Source organism: Elephas maximus, chromosome 3, assembly GCF_024166365.1.
Source record: "Elephas maximus indicus isolate mEleMax1 chromosome 3, mEleMax1 primary haplotype, whole genome shotgun sequence".
Lineage (NCBI taxonomy): Eukaryota > Metazoa > Chordata > Mammalia > Proboscidea > Elephantidae > Elephas > Elephas maximus.
The window spans coordinates 82,331,712-82,348,096 of record NC_064821.1 but is presented as its reverse complement, the minus strand read 5'-3'; the positions used below and the strand labels follow the sequence as shown (position 1 = coordinate 82,348,096).

The 16,385-nt window shown below is 51.2% G+C and overlaps 1 protein-coding gene across 3 annotated transcripts in view; it reads left to right on the top strand.

Annotated features, from left to right (window-relative positions):
• Positions 1–1,031: 1,031 nt before the first annotated feature.
• RIMS3 (regulating synaptic membrane exocytosis 3) overlaps positions 1,032–16,385 on the top strand; it is a 42,772-nt gene continuing 27,418 nt past the window's right edge. The window contains exon 1 of one of the 3 annotated variants that reach the window (XM_049878924.1): positions 1,032–1,118. The gene's annotated coding sequence lies outside the window, so the exon portion shown is untranslated. The remainder of the gene's footprint in view (positions 1,119–16,385) is intronic. The other 2 variants (XM_049878925.1, XM_049878927.1) reach the window with 2 other exon arrangements.

Below are 16,385 nucleotides of genomic sequence, written 5' to 3'. Positions count from 1 at the left end.
AAAACTCATTGCCATGGAGTCAAATTCTGACTCCTAGTAACCCTATAGGACAGAGTAGAACTGCCTCACTGAGTTTCCAAGGCTGTAAATCTTTACAGGAGCAGATTGCCACATCTCTCTCCTGCAGAAAAACGTCTCCAGACATTGTCAAATGTCACCTGTGGGGCAAAATCACCCCAAGTTGGAAAACTTTGCCTTAGGAGAAGTAGAGAGGGCAGGGGAAGGGAGGTTAACTTGAGTCTCAGGGCAGGGCACTCCCCTCCTGCCCTACCCTGTGTCTAAGAGGGACACTAATATAAAGTCTTTTTTTCATAGCAGGCACTCAGGCCAGTCTTTTTTCCTCTGGACTTTAGGTTTTATAAAATCTGTAAAATGGACTTAAATGTTTGTAAGTCGTTTCTCTCTACTGTCATCTTCTGATGAGCCAGAGCTGGTTAACCAGATGGCAGGGCCGGAGCTGTTTTCAGAGTGCTTCACCTGGGGGCGGAGCTGGGGTCACCACAGTGCTAGTGAGTTACCAAATAGGAGAAAGGATGAGAAAGAACAGCTAGGGATGGTGGTGGAGTGGGAAGCCAGGCTTGAAGCAGTAGTGGCCCAGGCTTGAAGTAGGAGCGCCCCAGAAGAGGTCTGAGGCACCCCTAGACTCAGCCTCTTCCAGGCCCACCCCTTCCCGGGTCTTATTAGCGTAGGTCGACCCCAAGCAGGCCAACACAAATCTTTCCGATTCCCCTAGGCCCCGCCCCTTCCCGTGCCCCTCCCGCCCGGCTGAGGCCCCGCCCAGCAGGCCCCGCCCCCAGCAGGCCCCGCCTCCCGCCTGCCCAGGCTTGGGCTTTGCACCCGGCGGCGGCTGACAACGGTGGCGGCTGCGGAGCTGGCAGCGCAGGCGGGCGGAGCGGAGCTGCCCGGCCCGTGGCGGGCGATGCCCCCGTGAGCCTCACTCGCCGCCCCTCCCCGCCCCGCGTCCCTACCCCCTCGAAGTCCACCGCCCGCCTGGGGCCGGGCCGCGCCCACCGCCGGGTCCGCGGGGCGGGGTCCTGGGGCAGCACCTGCCCCGCCTTGCGGTGCCGCCTCGGCCTACGGAGCCCCTCTGCCTACCTGGACCACCACCGCACCCCTGGGTAAGTCGGCGGGCCTTCCTTTCTCGCCGGGAGTGGACGTGGGGAGGGGGCTGCTGAGGTCCGGGACACGCGGTCTCCAGGTGCCGGGAGAACCACCCCGGAATGGGGGAGTCCGGCCGTGAGGCGCCACGTAGGGATTGTGTGTGCTGGGTCTAGGGGGCGGGGGCTCGTGGGGAGGAGAAGAGTGCGTATGATGGCAGTGGGGTGGGGGCTAAGGTGTGCAGGGGGCGTGGGGTGTGTGGGGAAACCTGGAAAACGCGTTAGGGGCTGAGTCGTGAGTTCTTTGGTGATGCTCAGAGCACCTGGGGCCCTGATCCTCAACAGCGTTGCCTTGGATGGCATTTTTGGAAAGTGTTTAAAATTCCTCCTGGAAAGAGAGCTGGGAGGCCGCCTGCCTTTCTCTCTCCTGCCCATGCCCTGGTTGAGAATCGGCCACACTTTCCTCCAAATGTAATGCCATTAAGGTTCTAGAGGACCCCTGCCCCTGAAAGAAAAGGGGGTGTTGTTCACTCCAGCCCTAGGGTGGGAAGAGGGGGCTTCCGGGAAGCTGAAAAAGCAGTTGGTCAATACCATGGTGGGGAGCAGGGTGTTGGAAGACTTGGCAAGACCATTGATGGGTAACTGGGCACCCACTTATCCAGGGGGAGGGTATCCTTCCTGACTGGCCTCCTGGCTGCCTGGACCCCATTCCCACATCACCTTCCCTGGACAGCCCAGTGCTGAGGAATGAGTTTCTTCCCAGTGTCCTGGGTCTGGGAACCCAGGGAGGGGGCATAACTGCTGTGGTCCTGGATTGGGGTGGGCAGTGCCAGACCCAAGACCAAAGAACAAGGATCCCTGGTTGGCACTGGCACCTGGAGACTGTCTGGATGTGGCCCTTTAGGGCTGGGGAACTTGGGGGGCTGTCAGTGTCTGACCCCAAGCCTGGGGGTGTTGTCTGGGTGTGTGTGTGTGTGTGGTGGTGGGGGGGAGGCTACTGCCCCTTTGGTCCTGTCCCCTCCACATGATGACTTCTTAAGCCTGGAAGCCTTGGGTTTGGGGCCTGAAGTGGTGAGGGAAGGGCCTTTCTGGGTTGGGCCTGGCCACCAAGGGGTTAACTAGCCAGCCCCACAGTGCTGCCAGCCACCAATTAGTCTGTAATCTGCAGCTGCCAAGCGTCCCTGGGGGTATGTGGGGAGCCTAATGGGGCATTCTCTGGTTGGGGAGAGGTGGGCAGAGGCCCTGTGGGGAGGGGGTCCCTGAAACTGGTATTTAAACCAAGGACTATGCACTTTGGAATTTGTTTAGGGCCCACAGACCCCTTCCCTGCCCTCTGTGCCAGGTTGCTTGGCTTAGAGGCCTCGGCCCTGGGGTTCCATACCTACTCAATCCTTTGCTGGGTATGGATACCAGAGTCAGGCAAACCTGGCTTCAGACCCGGGCTCTGTACTTACTGGCTGTGTGATGCTGAGAAAGTCACTCCCCGACTCTGAGTCTCCTTCTGTAAAACAGACCTAACCTCCTAGGTCTCCTGGGAGGAGCAAATGAGATGGTGGATTTGAGCTGCTTCGTACCGTGCCTGGCACTCAGGGGAGCTCAGAAGATAACTGCTGAACACACGGGCTACCCCTGTGCCAAGCACTCTCTGGGGCAGCCCTGCGGGAGCCAGGTGCTGAGGATCCAGCAGGGAGCAAGACAGTTGCGGGCCCTTTGCAGGGGGCGGGCGGGGGGAGGGGGATGTGGTCTAGTGCGCTAGGGCTTTGTCACTGTCTTAACTATTATCGCTCCCTGCCTCTTTGCTCACTCACACTTCAGGTCTCTCGGTGTTAATTGGATTTTATTCTGTGGAGCCCAGGTCTGAAGTTGGTAGTCTCTGGGCTCTTCTTCTCGCTTCCCAGGTGCTTTGGGGGGTTCTGTCAGGGGTCTGGGTGATATCACACAGCTGGAACAGCAGCTGGCCCTTTAAGGAGGGAAGAAAACAATTATCCTGCCTGGGCATTGCATCAGCTGGAGCCTGGAGGGTCCCTGGGGAAGGGGGGCAGGCTGGTGGTTGATTTCATTAGTGCCATGTGAGAACTCTCACCCCACTCCCCAGCCGCAGACTCCTCCCCCAAGCAGCAGCAGCCTGGCCCAGAGCCTCCTCCCACCCCAGGAGCACAACCCTGGGGGATGCTCTTTGTGCACCCCAGGCCATGTCTGGGCCCACGCAGAGGAGAGTGTAGGGAGGTGTCTCTCACACTGGTATTTTGCTGACAGTGGCAGTGTCTCTCCTCCTGGCATTCTGCTGACATGGGATGCAGGGTGTGTCTCCTGAACTGGAATTTTGTGGACAATGGGGTGTTGCCCCCATTTGTGTTTGGCTGACATGGGGATGTCTCTCCCACACTGGCATTGTGTTGATCTCGGAGAGAGGATGGCTTCTGCACTGTCCTCTCCCTGACAGTGAGGCTGTCTCCTACACTGGTATTTTGCTGACCTGACAGAGGAGCCATGCCGGCTGGGGTGTGTGTGAACTGAGGGCTCAGGTTAGAAATAACTACTCTCTTTGGAGGTGAGCTAGCTGGGAATGGTGAGTCATAAGGACTAAGTGGTCTGGGGCAGAGAGGAGACCAAGTACTTGTGCATCAGTCAGACTTGGGTTCAAATCCTGTATCCTCCACTTCCAGGCTCTGTTACCTGCGCAGGCAGGTGGCTGTAACTTGTAAGCCTCATAGCCTCCTCTGGAAAATAGGAACAATTTATACCTACGCTGCCCCCATCCCCACCTGAAAGGTGCTGTAACAGATGTACAGTACCCAGCCAGGGCTGGCAGGTGGCAGGCACTACTGAATGATGGTTCTCTTCCCTTTGCAAATTTGGGCCCCTCACGCCTTGCACTCAAGATGCCTGGGCAAGGAAAAGGGCTAGGGAGGAGCGGAGAGAAGAGGAGAAAGCATGCAGGGCCAAGAGGGAGGGGTCAGTCACCAAGTCCCTCGGTGAACTAGGTGGCTCTGCCCTGACAGAGCCTGAATTCTAGAGGAGCCAAGCAGAGCAGGTGATGTATGTTAAAGGAGGGATCCAGGGGTTCTCTAGAACCTGTCCCTAGAGTGCTCCCCTACCCTCAGGAGTCTGGGAAGAGTTCCTGGAGGAGGTAACATCTTAGCAGAGATATGAAGGGGGCCAGGAGTTGACATGGTAAAGAAGGAATGAGGAAGGGGAATAGAGTGAACTGAGACCCTGGTGACAGTGGGAACAAGCTTAGTGTGGTGGGAAGGAAATGGCAGTGGGAGGGTGGGCTGAGAGTAGGCAGACCTCAGTGCAGCCAGGCCAGACTTCCTTGGTCTAGCAGGATACTAAAGACTTGGGAACTTACCCCAAGGCCAGTGGCAGCCTCTGAAGAGTTTTAAGCAGAGAAGTCAGGGCCAGATTTCCAGAGTGTGGGCTGGAGTCAAGGGCCCTCACCATGGGTGACCTTTTGCCATCTCCTACCCGCTTTCCTGTGCAGCAGCCTTGGTGCCCAGGGAGCAGGTTGTTTATGTAGCTTGCCCCAGGAGGGAGAGGGCCAGTCCCAGTCCTGCCTGCTCCTTCTCTCTGGGCTGAGCTGCATCGCAGCCTTGTTGACGAAGCTCAGCCCTCGGGGCCAGGCCCTCTCGAGCTCCTGGGGAGCCAGAGGGCAAGAGGCAGGGCTTTGGCACCCGGCTGGCTGGCTGTGTTCGCATTCAAGCTCTGTCCTTCATGAGCTGGGGGATCTCTGCCTAGGTAACACCCTGTTGCAGTTCAGTGCCTTGAACTATAAAATAGGGTTGAAAGATAAGATAAAATTCTAGATGGAAATCCTAAACCTCCATCTCAGTGTCTGTTGGCCCTTTATTCTATTGCATGGAGACTGACGTTGACTCTGGGCTGGCTGAGGGTGGGGGCAGGACTGGAATCATGAGTCTGGTCACACAGGCCCTGAGCTTAGAAGGACCTCTTGCTGGGTTTAATGCTGTGTTGTAGCCACTGGAAATTCTTCGTAGTTTTGAGCAATGGGCCCTGCACTTTCATTCTGCACTGGGCCCTGCAAATATGTGGCGGGGGGGCGGGGGCGGGTAGGAAGAGGCAGGGGAGACACAGACCTGCAAAGAGTTCCCAAGTGGAGGTGGTAGAAGGTGGAGGGCATGAGTAACTGTGCGAGGTGGGTGGGATGTTAATAATAGTAATGTGTATTTAGCACTTACTATGTGCTAGGTTATCTGTTAACACTTCACCTGCTCATTTTCAAACAGCCCTGCAAGGTAGGCACTGTTGTTACCTCCATTGTATAAATGAGGAAATTGAGGTTAAGATACTTGACCAAAGTCACACAGCTATCAAGTGGCAGAGCTGGGATTCAAACTGAGGTTGTCCAACTGCAGAACATGTGTCTTCCCCTAGGAGGGGCCACCTGAGCTGGGTCTGAGGATAACTAAGAGTTTGCCCAGGGAGAAGATGTAGTGGGAAAGGCAGGGCTCTCTCAGCTGGTAAATGCTGTGCCAATCAGTGGTGCTGGGCCAGGAGAAGAGTAGCCAAAGCCAGATGGCCCGTTGGGGCCAAGAGAAGGTAACTGGGTTTTAGCAGTCCTGATTTTCAAGCTCAGGGCCTCTGGTCACTCTGCACCCAAGCCTTGCTCCCAGGGCTCCTGAGAAGTCCCCCAGGCCCTCTTCTCACTGTATACTCCCTTCTCCTCCCCACCACCCAGACAATTTGATTTACTCTTTTGACTTAATGATTTCTTCTGAGCTCAAGACCCACATGTCTAGCTGCTTCCTGGAGTACACATAGATGTCTCTTAGACAATCAACCCCAGGTCCAAACCCAGCTCCTCGGTTCCACCCGCCCAAACTTGTTCCGCCTCCGGTGTCCCCAGCTTATCCCTGGCATCACCATCCACCCACTTGCTCAAGCTGGAAAGCTGGAAGTTCTCCTGGACACCTCCCTCTCCCTCACCCCCACCTCCCACAGCCAGTCCTCAGCAAGTCCTGCTTGTCCTCCTGAATCTCTCTCTAGCCACTGGGCTCTCTCCTTCCCCACCGCCCCATTCCAGGCCACCGTCATCTCTCACCCAGACAACAGTTACAGCCTCCTAACTGGTCTCCTGTTTCTGTCCTTGCCCCACTTCATTTCATTTTCTAAAGATAAAATGTGTGATCATGCCATTTCTCTGCTTAAAACCCTTCCAAGACTTCTTATTGTCCTTGGAATAAAAGCCAGAGCCACAGGTGTAGCCTACAAGAGTCTGTGTGATCTGGCCCTCCCCAACCTCTTGTGTATTGTCTTGTATCATTCTTCTGCTCCCTTCTGTGCAGGACCCTCACACATGCTGTCCCTCACCCTGGAACCCTCCCGCTGCCCAGCTAACTCCTACTTATCCTTCAGATACCAGCTCGAATGTCATTTCCACAGGGAAGCCTAAAAACTAGAAACTAAATGCCATCTCTGCCCCCACCCCGCCACCAGCCTTGTGCTTCTTCACCGCACTGATCACACTTGGATTGCTTTTTCATCGTTTCTCATTCTTGCTAGATTATGAACTCTGTGAGGTTGGGAATCCTGTTTTGCCTAGCACTGGCACATAGTAGGTACACCACAGAGTTGGTCAATGAATGAAAGGAATAAATAGACCATTGCTGCAGCATCCTAACTGGTCTCCCTGCTTCCAGGCTTGCATCCTCCAGTCCTTTCTCCACGCAGCCCCAGAGCCGTCGTTCTAAAACACAGGACTGACCCTGTTTTTCCCCTCCCGCCCTACTTAAAATACTTCAAGAACTCCCCATTGCTGACAGGAAAGGGCCTCTGCTTCTTTGCATGATATTCAAAGCCTTTGATCTGTGCGGACTGCCACTCTAGCCTGGCCTCCCCTGTGTCCCAACCACACTTTGAACTGGCAGTTCCTGTAACATGCCAGGTTGTTTTGAGCCTCTGTACTTTTGTACTTGCTGTTCCCTCTGCTTGTAGTGCTCCCCCACCCCACCCTTACTTTCTCCCTGGAGAACATCCTTCATTCTTCAAAACCGACTCAACTGTCACCTTTGCTGTGAAATCTCTGCTGAACTCTCCTGCCCCTCCCTGGTCTGTTAGCCCCACTCTCCCTCTGCAACAAAAGTACAGAGTCTATATCTCTTACTCACTGTCTCCCACTAACCTGAGCGAGTCCAGCTCAGGAACAGTGATTATTTTCCTCCAGGACTGGTCATCTTTGTATCTCTGGTTCCCACCTTTTCCCCTGCCTTAACTTGTTCTTTGCTTGTATCCAGAAACCCACTCAGCCTAGCTTCGGTAATAAAGAAGGGTTTATTATGAGGACACAAGGGATTCCTGGAAACTGAGGGGCAGGAAAATCATTAGTTTCAGGAAAGGCGGGACCTGAAAGGCCAGGAGAAATTGAAGTGACCATTCTCTGCGTCCTCTTGTGTCTGTGTTTCTCCCTGCTGGTTGTCGTTGCCTTTCTGTCTCTGCAGACTGGAGTTTCTCTGCATTTCCAGGTACTGAGCCACTTATAGTCCCTGTATTGTGTCCCTGAGTTCCAGCCACATTTAGAGAGAGAACTCTGGGCCTGGCAGATCCACGTCCAAACTCCCAGGAGAAGATCTGATTGTCTCTGAGTGGGTCAGGTGCCCACTGTGGTCCAATCAACAGTAGCCAGTTGGGAAGGGTCACAAAGCCAGACATGCAAATGTTGCTCTTAGTACCCACCTCAGAGAAGGGGATCTTTGTTAGCTGGAATCCTTAGGGTACCAGGGTAGGTGCAGGGAGTTGGACCTGGCTCCTAACCTCCCACCTGGACAGCGCCTGGAGAAAGGGGACCTGAAATTGTCTGTCCCTGGGGCAGCAGTGCTCAGGGCAGGCTCTGAAAAACCTGCAAAATGTAATTCAGAGTCCTAAACAGAGAGATAGGGAGATGAGACCCTGAATTTTCTTCCCTGTCTTTGGAGTTGGGGCGAGAGGGAAGAGGAGGGCATGAGCAGTCAGAACAGTGCTGCTCCCAGAATCCTTTTCATCCCTTAAGACTTAACTCATTTCCTTCCCTGTATGAAGAGCCAAAGGAGCCCTGGTGGCACAATGGTTAAAGCACTCGACTGCTAGCCAAAAGGTCAGTGGTTCGGACCTACCAGCTGCTACACGAGAGAAAGATGTAGCTGTCTGTTTACAAACTTGGAAACCATATGGGGCAGTTCTACTGTGTCCTATAGGGTTGTTAGGAGTTGGAACTGACTTGACAGCAGCGGGTTTGGCTTATGAAGAACCATTCCATGCCTATCCTGCCTCTAGTCAGTCATTCTTTACCTGTATTGATTTTGTTCTTTATACTTCTCTAATAATAAACGTTTTTTGAGCATCTACTCTGTGTCAGATACTAACAAACAAAAAAACCCAAATCCGTTGCTGCCGAGTCAATTCTAACTCATGGCGACCCCATGTGTTACAGAGTAGGACTGAGCTGCATAGGGTTTTCTTGGCTGTAGTCTTTACAGAAGCGGATTTCCGGGCCTTTCTTCCATGGCGCTGCTGGGTAAGTTTGAACCACCAACCTTTCAGTTAGTAGGCAAGCGCAAACGGTTTCATTTAATCCTCACACCCTATAAGATGGATACTATTATTATCCATAATTTATTGATGAGAAAATTGGGGTACAGAGAGGTGGCACTGACAAGCTAGGGACACACAGCTGTGTGACTCTAGAGTAAAAATTCTTTATAGCTCTTACCCTCAGCTACTTACTCACTTGCCTGCGTGCCATTGGGATTGAGGGCCTCACGGGCAGGTACCAGGTTACCATCTTCCCTCTCTCTCCACTACCCAGCATGGGGCCAACTCAAAGCAAGGGCTGCCATCTGTGGGATAGATGGACACAGGTAGAGTCAAAAAGGCGTCTGGATGGGAGTCCACAGGTATCCTGCTCCTGAATCTACCCTGTGCTAGCTGTATGACTCTGGACAACTCTCTTAAGCTTGCTGAGCCTCAGTTTTCTCATTCAAAAATGGGGACAGTAATTCCTGCCGTGAGGCTTATGTTAGATGGTGAGTGTGATGATAATTTGTAAATAGGAAAGAACGGAGCAATTTCCAAGGGATTTTTGTTGCCAGAATAGGCTGTGTCAACAGGGCTCCAGCTGGCCACTGCGCCTGAGCTTCTGCGGGAGGTGGACAAGCTAGAGCTTCCCAAGGTGGGGGTGGTACCTTCAGTGGGACACGAGGTGACTTTTAGTGGACCACAGGCCTGCCATTACATAACTTTGACTCACATAGTGAGAAAGTTGGTTCTCTTTCAACTCTACTAGATTCAAGATTATTCTGGGGAGAAAGTATCAGTTTAGAGCTAGTGTGTCTTTAACACCTTTGGAACATTCACTGTCCTCCCCTTTTAACAGATTGCAGGCCAGGCTCAGAGGCTTGGCTGGAAACTTCCATGTAGCTAAAATTTAATAATGTAGTTTTGTTTTACTGTATTTTACTGTCATTTTCTATTCATTAGAAGTGATATTGGCTTTCCGTTTGCAGAAGCAACACTGAGTTTCTATTCAAACAAATGTGTTTACGTGAAAAATGACAATTAAAGAAAATAAATAATGAAGAGTGTAGGAGTACGAGGATTTGCAGAAATCACTGAGGTGGCACACAGTGTTCTGCGGACATTACAAAACTGGCAAGTGGCACAAGGACATCAGAGACATGGCTCGTTGGCCTAGATAATCTCAAAGTTTCCTTCCACCTACCTGGCAAATTTGGGGGTCCCTCCCTGCTATGCCAGCCTGCTCCCCTCTTGTCACCTCATGTCCTGGCTTGGGTTTCTTTGAGAGAATCCTGCCACAATTGTCCTCCAGGTGGGGATTTGTGCCCCCTGCCCCCAGAGCTTGCCTGAGTGGGAGGCTCTTGGAGTTGGGGTGTCTGAATAGGGGAAGATGCACTTTAATCTCTGAGGCCAGGACTTGGGAGCTCCTTTGGGAAGGAGCTGCTGACTCCACAGTTCTGGTCCCCACACACAACAGAGACCTCGGAGCATTGGGGCTGTGGGAGCCATGGGTACGGGTGAGGCAGTCCCGGGAGCCTCCTGCCCCAGAGCTCAGTCCAGAACCAGCAAAGCCGGGAGCTTTGGAGTCTCAAGGGTCCCCCTTTCCCTGCTCCCCCCTTTTTACCAACCTCTTTGTGCCTTGGGCTGCCTGCCCCCTGGGGACAGGGAGGTGGACTCAGAGAACGCAGTAGATTTAGCCACAGGGCCCAAGGCCAGGCCAGAGCATTGAAAAGGCAGACAAGTGGGAGGGAGAGAGTCATCCCTGCCCCTCCCCAGTCCCATGCCCACACTGGGGGGCCATCCTGGGCACCAGGAAGGTGTGGGACCTGGGTAGAATGTCTGAGGGTCTGTGGAGGCATATTGTGTGTGTGTGTGTGTGTGTGTCTACCAGCCCTTGCACACAGCACACAGTGCCACACATGTTCACAGGGCCACTGAGACACACCACACAGCCAGCACACACTACACAAGGACAACGTTCACAGCACGCACCACAGCATGTGGGTGTGTATGTGCGTGTGTGTCTGTGGTGAATGTATCTTTGCGTAATGCACCTGTGAGTTTGTGCAGCATGCGAGTGTGTGTGGTGGATGTCTTGTGTGTCATTTGCATGTGGTTTGGGTGAATGCATCTCAATGCAACATGTGTCTGTGACGCACAAAGAGTGTGTGTGTGCGCGCACGGTATGTCTGGGTGCCCTGTCTAGGGGTGTGGTGGGTGCGTGCTGTGAATGTCGTCCTTGTGGAGCGCGTCCTGGCTATGTGATGTGTCTGAGTGGCCCTGTGAATGTGTGTAGCGGGCTAGCTCCGGTCTCTGCCCTGGGAGGGGAGAAGGGGAGAGGGTGTTCCAGGAAGGCAGTTCTGAGGGGCCCTGTCTGTGTCTGGAGCCGCGGGTGTGCTGGGTTCCCTAGGACAGTCCCTAGGGCGGGCAGCGGGCACGCGCTCAGGCGGCGCCTTCCGGCATGGCCCAGGGCTGGTAATCTGAGCCCCTTCCCCCATGAAATATTGATCCGGCCCAGTTGGCGGCTCTGGCTCCCGCCCCAACCCGGCACCAGCAAGGGGAAGGGCGGTGGCGGGGAGCAAGCAGCCACCGTCGCTGTCCTTGGTGCTGCCATGTCTCTCTCCACAGGGCGTAGGTGCTCAAGCTACCGCGGGGCTAGTAGGGGGAGTTTTTCTCACCCAGAAGCGCCCTCATCAAGGCCCCTGGCTCCCAGGATGAACTTGCTTGCCCCTACCAGCTACCTGTCAGTTCCTCCACCAATCTAAGAAAGGGGAGCAGAGGGACCAAGTGACCATCTTGTTGGGCTCCAGTATGCCCCATATGCCTGGGTTTGCCTGGGACAGTCCTAATTTTTACTTGTTGTCTTAGTGTGATCAACAATAGCACCCCTCCTCACTCTCAGAGGGTTCCAGTTGGATAATAAATTATGTGGCCACCACCTGCCCGGATGGCACTGAGGCTTTGATCCAGAGACCTCCTCCCCCACCCTCTTTGCTCTGCTCTGGGATTCTGGAGTTGTGTAGGTGTTCCAGTGCGGGTGTGCGCTTACTTGTGTGGGAGGTTGTCCTTCCTGTGCCAGGCTGAGGTGGAGGGAGTGCTTGGGAGGCATGGGAATCTTGAGACCCCACTGCAGCTCAGACCCTCCCTGGGGGAGTGTCTTAGGCAGCTAGTGCTGCTAGAACAGAAATACCACAAGTGGATGGCTTTAACAAAGCGAAATTTATTCTCTCACAGTCTACAAGACTAGAAGTCCAAATTCAGAGTGCCAGCTCCAGGGGAAGGCTTTCTTTCTCTGTTGGCTCTGGGAGTAGGTCCTTGTCATCAATCTTCCCCTGGTCTAGGAGCTTTTCAGTGCAGGGACCCTGGGTCCAAAGGACACATGTTCCTGGCTCTTCTTGCTTGGTGGTAATGAGGTCCCCCTGTCTCTCTGCTCACTTCTGTCTTTTATATTTCAAAAGAGATTGATTCAACTAAATATAAAACCAAAAACTATGAAGATCTTAGAAGAAAAAATAGGATCAACACTAGAGGCCCTAATACATGGTATTAACACAGTACGAACCGTAACTAACTACACACAAATGCCAGAAGATAAGCTAGATAACTGGGATCTTCTAAAAAGTAAACACTTATGCTCATCAAAAGACTTCACCAAAAGAGTAAAAAGAGAACCTACAGGCTGGGAAAAAAAATTTGACTATTACAAATCCAACAAAGGTCTAATCTCTAAAATCTGTAGGAAAATCCAGTGTCTCTACAACCAAAAGACAAATGATTCAGTTAAAAAATGGGTGAAGGAAATGAACAGACCCTCCACCAAAGAAGACGTTCAGGCAGCTAACAGACCCATGAGGAAATGCTTGCGATCACCAACCCTTAGAGAAATGCAAATCAAAAACCACAATGAGATACTATCTCACCCCAGCATTAACGGCAGGAATCAAAAAAAAAAAAAAAAAACAAAAACAAAATAACAAATATTGGAGAGGCTTCAGGGAGATTGGAACTCGTATGCACTGCTGGTGGGAATGAAAAATGGTACAACCACTTTGGAAATCAATTTGCCGCTTCATTAGAAAGCTAGAAATAGAAATACCATATCATCCAGCAATTCTACTCCTAGAAATATATCCTAGAGAAATAAGAGCCATCACACGAATAGACATATGCACACCCATGTTCATTGTAGCATTGTTCACAACAGCAAAAATATGGAAACAACCTAGATGCCCATCAACAGAGGAATGAATAAACTATGGTACATAAACCAAATGGAGTACTATGCAATGATAAAGAACAATGATGAATCTGTGAAGCATCTCACAACATGGATAAATCTGGAGGGCATTATGCTGGGTGAAGTAAGTCATTCACAAAAGGACAAATATTGTATGAGACCACTATTATAAAAACTCATGAAAAGGTTTACACACAAAATGAAACAATCTTTGATGGTTATGAGGGTGGGGAGAGGTGGAGATGGGAAGACACTAAATAGACAATAGGTAAGTGGTAACTTTGGTGAAGGGTAAGACAGTACACAATACTGGGGAAGCCAGCACAACTTGTACAAGGCAAGGTCGAGCTCCATAGACACAACCAAACTCCCTGAGGGACTGAATTACTGGGCTGAGGGCTGTGCGGACCATGGTCTCGTGGAACATCTAGCTCAATTGGCGTAGCATAGTTTATAAAGAAAATGTTCTACTTCTATTTTGGTGAGTAGCGTCTGGGGTCTTAAAAGCCTGTGAGTGGCCATCTAAGATACTCCACTGATTTCACCCCTTTGGGAGCAAGGGAGAATGAAGAAAACTAAAGACACAAGGGAAAGATTAGTCTGAAGGACTAATGGACCACAACTACCATGACCTCCACCAGACTGAGTCCAGCACAACTGGATGGTGCCTGGCTACCGGCACTGACTGCTCTGTCAGGGATCATAATAGAGGGTCCCAGACAGAGCTGGAGAAAAATGCAGAACAAAATTCTAACTCACAAAAAAAGAACAGACTTACTGGCCTGACAGAGACTAGAGAAACCCGAGAGTATGGCCTTGGGAAACCCTTTTAGCTCAGTAGTGAAGTCATTCCTGAGGTTCGCCCTTTAGACAAAGATTAGACAGGCCCATAAAATGAAACAAGACTAAAGGGGCATAAAAGCCCAGGGGCAAGGACTAGAAGGCAGGAAGGGGCAGGAAAGCTGGGAATAGGGAACCCACGGTCAAGAAGGGAGATTGTTGACAGGTTGTGGAGTTGTTAGCCAATGTCATAAAACAATATGTGTACTAACTGTTTAATGAGAAGCTGGTTTGTTCTCTAAACCTTCATCTAAAGTACAATAAAAAAAAAAGATCAATTCAAGATACAACCTAATCTTGTAGATTGAGTCCTGCCTCATTAACGTAACTGTTTCTAATCCTGCCTCATTAACATCATAGAGGTAGGATTTATAACACAGAGGAAAATCACATCAGATGACAAAATAGTGGACATTCACACAATACGGGAATCATGGACCAGCCAAGCTGATAGACATTTTGGGGGAAACAATTCAGTCCATAACAGGGAGCCAGCCCCTTTCACCATGGATCCAAATTTGGCGTTCCATTCAAGCTGTGCTCTTTTCCAGGCCTGGGTTTCCCCTGCCCCCTAGGCAGGCGTTAGGGTGCTCCCCCAACCCCAACCTTGTATCTAGGTGGCCTCCCTCCTGAATCCTGGGCGGCAAGTCTCAAGGTCAGGGTGTTGCAAAGCCTCTGGGTTGGCCACACGTTTGTGGCATTTTCTCTGAGATCTTCTACTTTCAACCACTGATTCTCCCTCCTGCAATGGATTCCGTTTTTCTTCCACCCCTAACTGTGGGTATTACCTCTCATCCTTTTCTCACTGTGCAGTCTCTTCTGGGCATTCTCCTTTCTTTCCACACCCTGTTTTTTACCCACTGGGAAAGCACACCCAAATCCTGCCCACACGCATTGCTCTCCTGAGCTCCAGCTCTGTGAATCTGCTTACCTGCCCAGCGCCTCCACCTGGGAGTTGCAGTATTACCTCAGACTCATCTTTCCCTTAAGCCAGCTTCTTCCTCTGGGACCTGAGGCTATGCTGATGGCACCTTTCAGCCCTTACCCTTCCTGTAAATCACTTTGTATTCACTTTTTTTCTTGTCCCTTACTTTGCCACATCATTAACTCTAGGCACCCCCCCCATGACTCCTGCCCACCTCTTTTCTCTTCACACCTGTGCCATCTGAAGCAGTGTCACCCTTGTCACCTACATGGGTACAGCAGCCTCTTGGCTGCTTCTCCTCACCAGACTTTTCTCTGATTCAGTACTCAGAGTCAGACTGATTTCTGTAAAACTTTATATCTAATGTCATGTTGGATTTCATTACCTACAGGAACAAAGTCAAGCTTCTTAGCCTAGCATTCAATGGCCTGGAGTGGCCATTCCAGAGCACCTTTCTGCCCCTCTCTTTCACTACCAAACTTACCTCCTGTTCCAACTGCACTGCCTTGATAATCAGGCTCTGAGTATAACATTTTCTCTCTGGACCTTTCCAGGTAGTTCCTGCCACTTTCTTGCCACTTCTGCCTCTCCAAATCTACCTATCTTTTGAGGTGCTCTGTGATACACCTGGTGGCATAGTGGTTAAGAGCTATGGCTGCTAACCAAAAGGTCTGCAGTTCAAACCTACCAGGCACTCCTCGGAAATTCCATGGGGCAGTTCTACTCTGTCCTGTAGGGTTGCTATGAGTTGGAATTGACTCGATGGCAACAGGCTTTGGTTTGTGTGATGTACTCACCCTGGATGCCTTCTCTGGTCTTCCCCGGCCTGAAGCGTTCATTCCTTCTGCAGAACAACCAGCACATTTTATCTGTACCTCTCAGTGCTTTGGGCGTTCTGTGAACCAGCAGAATAGGTGTCACCTGGGAACTTGCTAGAAATGCAGAATCTTAGGCCCCACCTGAGACCCATGGACTCAGACTCTACATTTTAACAAGATCCCTGGGTGATTCATGTGCAAATTTAAGGTTGGGAAGCACTGAACTGTGCATTCATGGAGGGTAGGATCTTGCCTCGGTTTCGGGGTGGCCTTTGGCCAAGGCTGATGGTGTTCTCAGGTGCCAATTCTAGAAGCCCCTGACTGGTGAAGGTGCTACATCTGGCCAGATGCCATGAGCTATAGAAGGTGGGAGGATGACAGAGATGGCAGAGAAGGATGTGTGTCCTGCCTTTACCCTTTGATCTGGACTGTATGACCTGCAAGGCCCCAGGATTCAAGCTTTGTGAATTTGACACTGGAAAGCACTCTAGCGACATGAGTAGGGATCAATTAATAAAAAAGTGGTCATCAAACAGAACTCTTCCCTCTTCACAAAACACATATTGGTAGAAATGTCTGTTAATTTAATGTGTGTCTTAGAAGTTACTTTAATATGTGTTTTTTAATTTATTATAGCATTCATACAGAGCCTGAAGTAAAAACTTTAGAAAACACAATATGTCACATGAAGAAAATAAAAATGACTTGCAGTTCTTTTATCCAGCTAGAAAGACTGTTAATGTTTATTTTCAATTTCCACTCATTCATTCAACAAATATTTACAAACTCCTACTACCTGCCACGTGGGGCTGCCATGAGTCGGAATTGACTCAGTGGCAATGGGAACTATGCTAGGGAGTCCCTGGGTGGTGTAAATGGTTAATGCGCTTGACTGTTAACCAAAAAGGTGGAGGTCTGAGTTCATCCAGAGGTGCCTCTGAAGAAAAGCCTGGATCTAT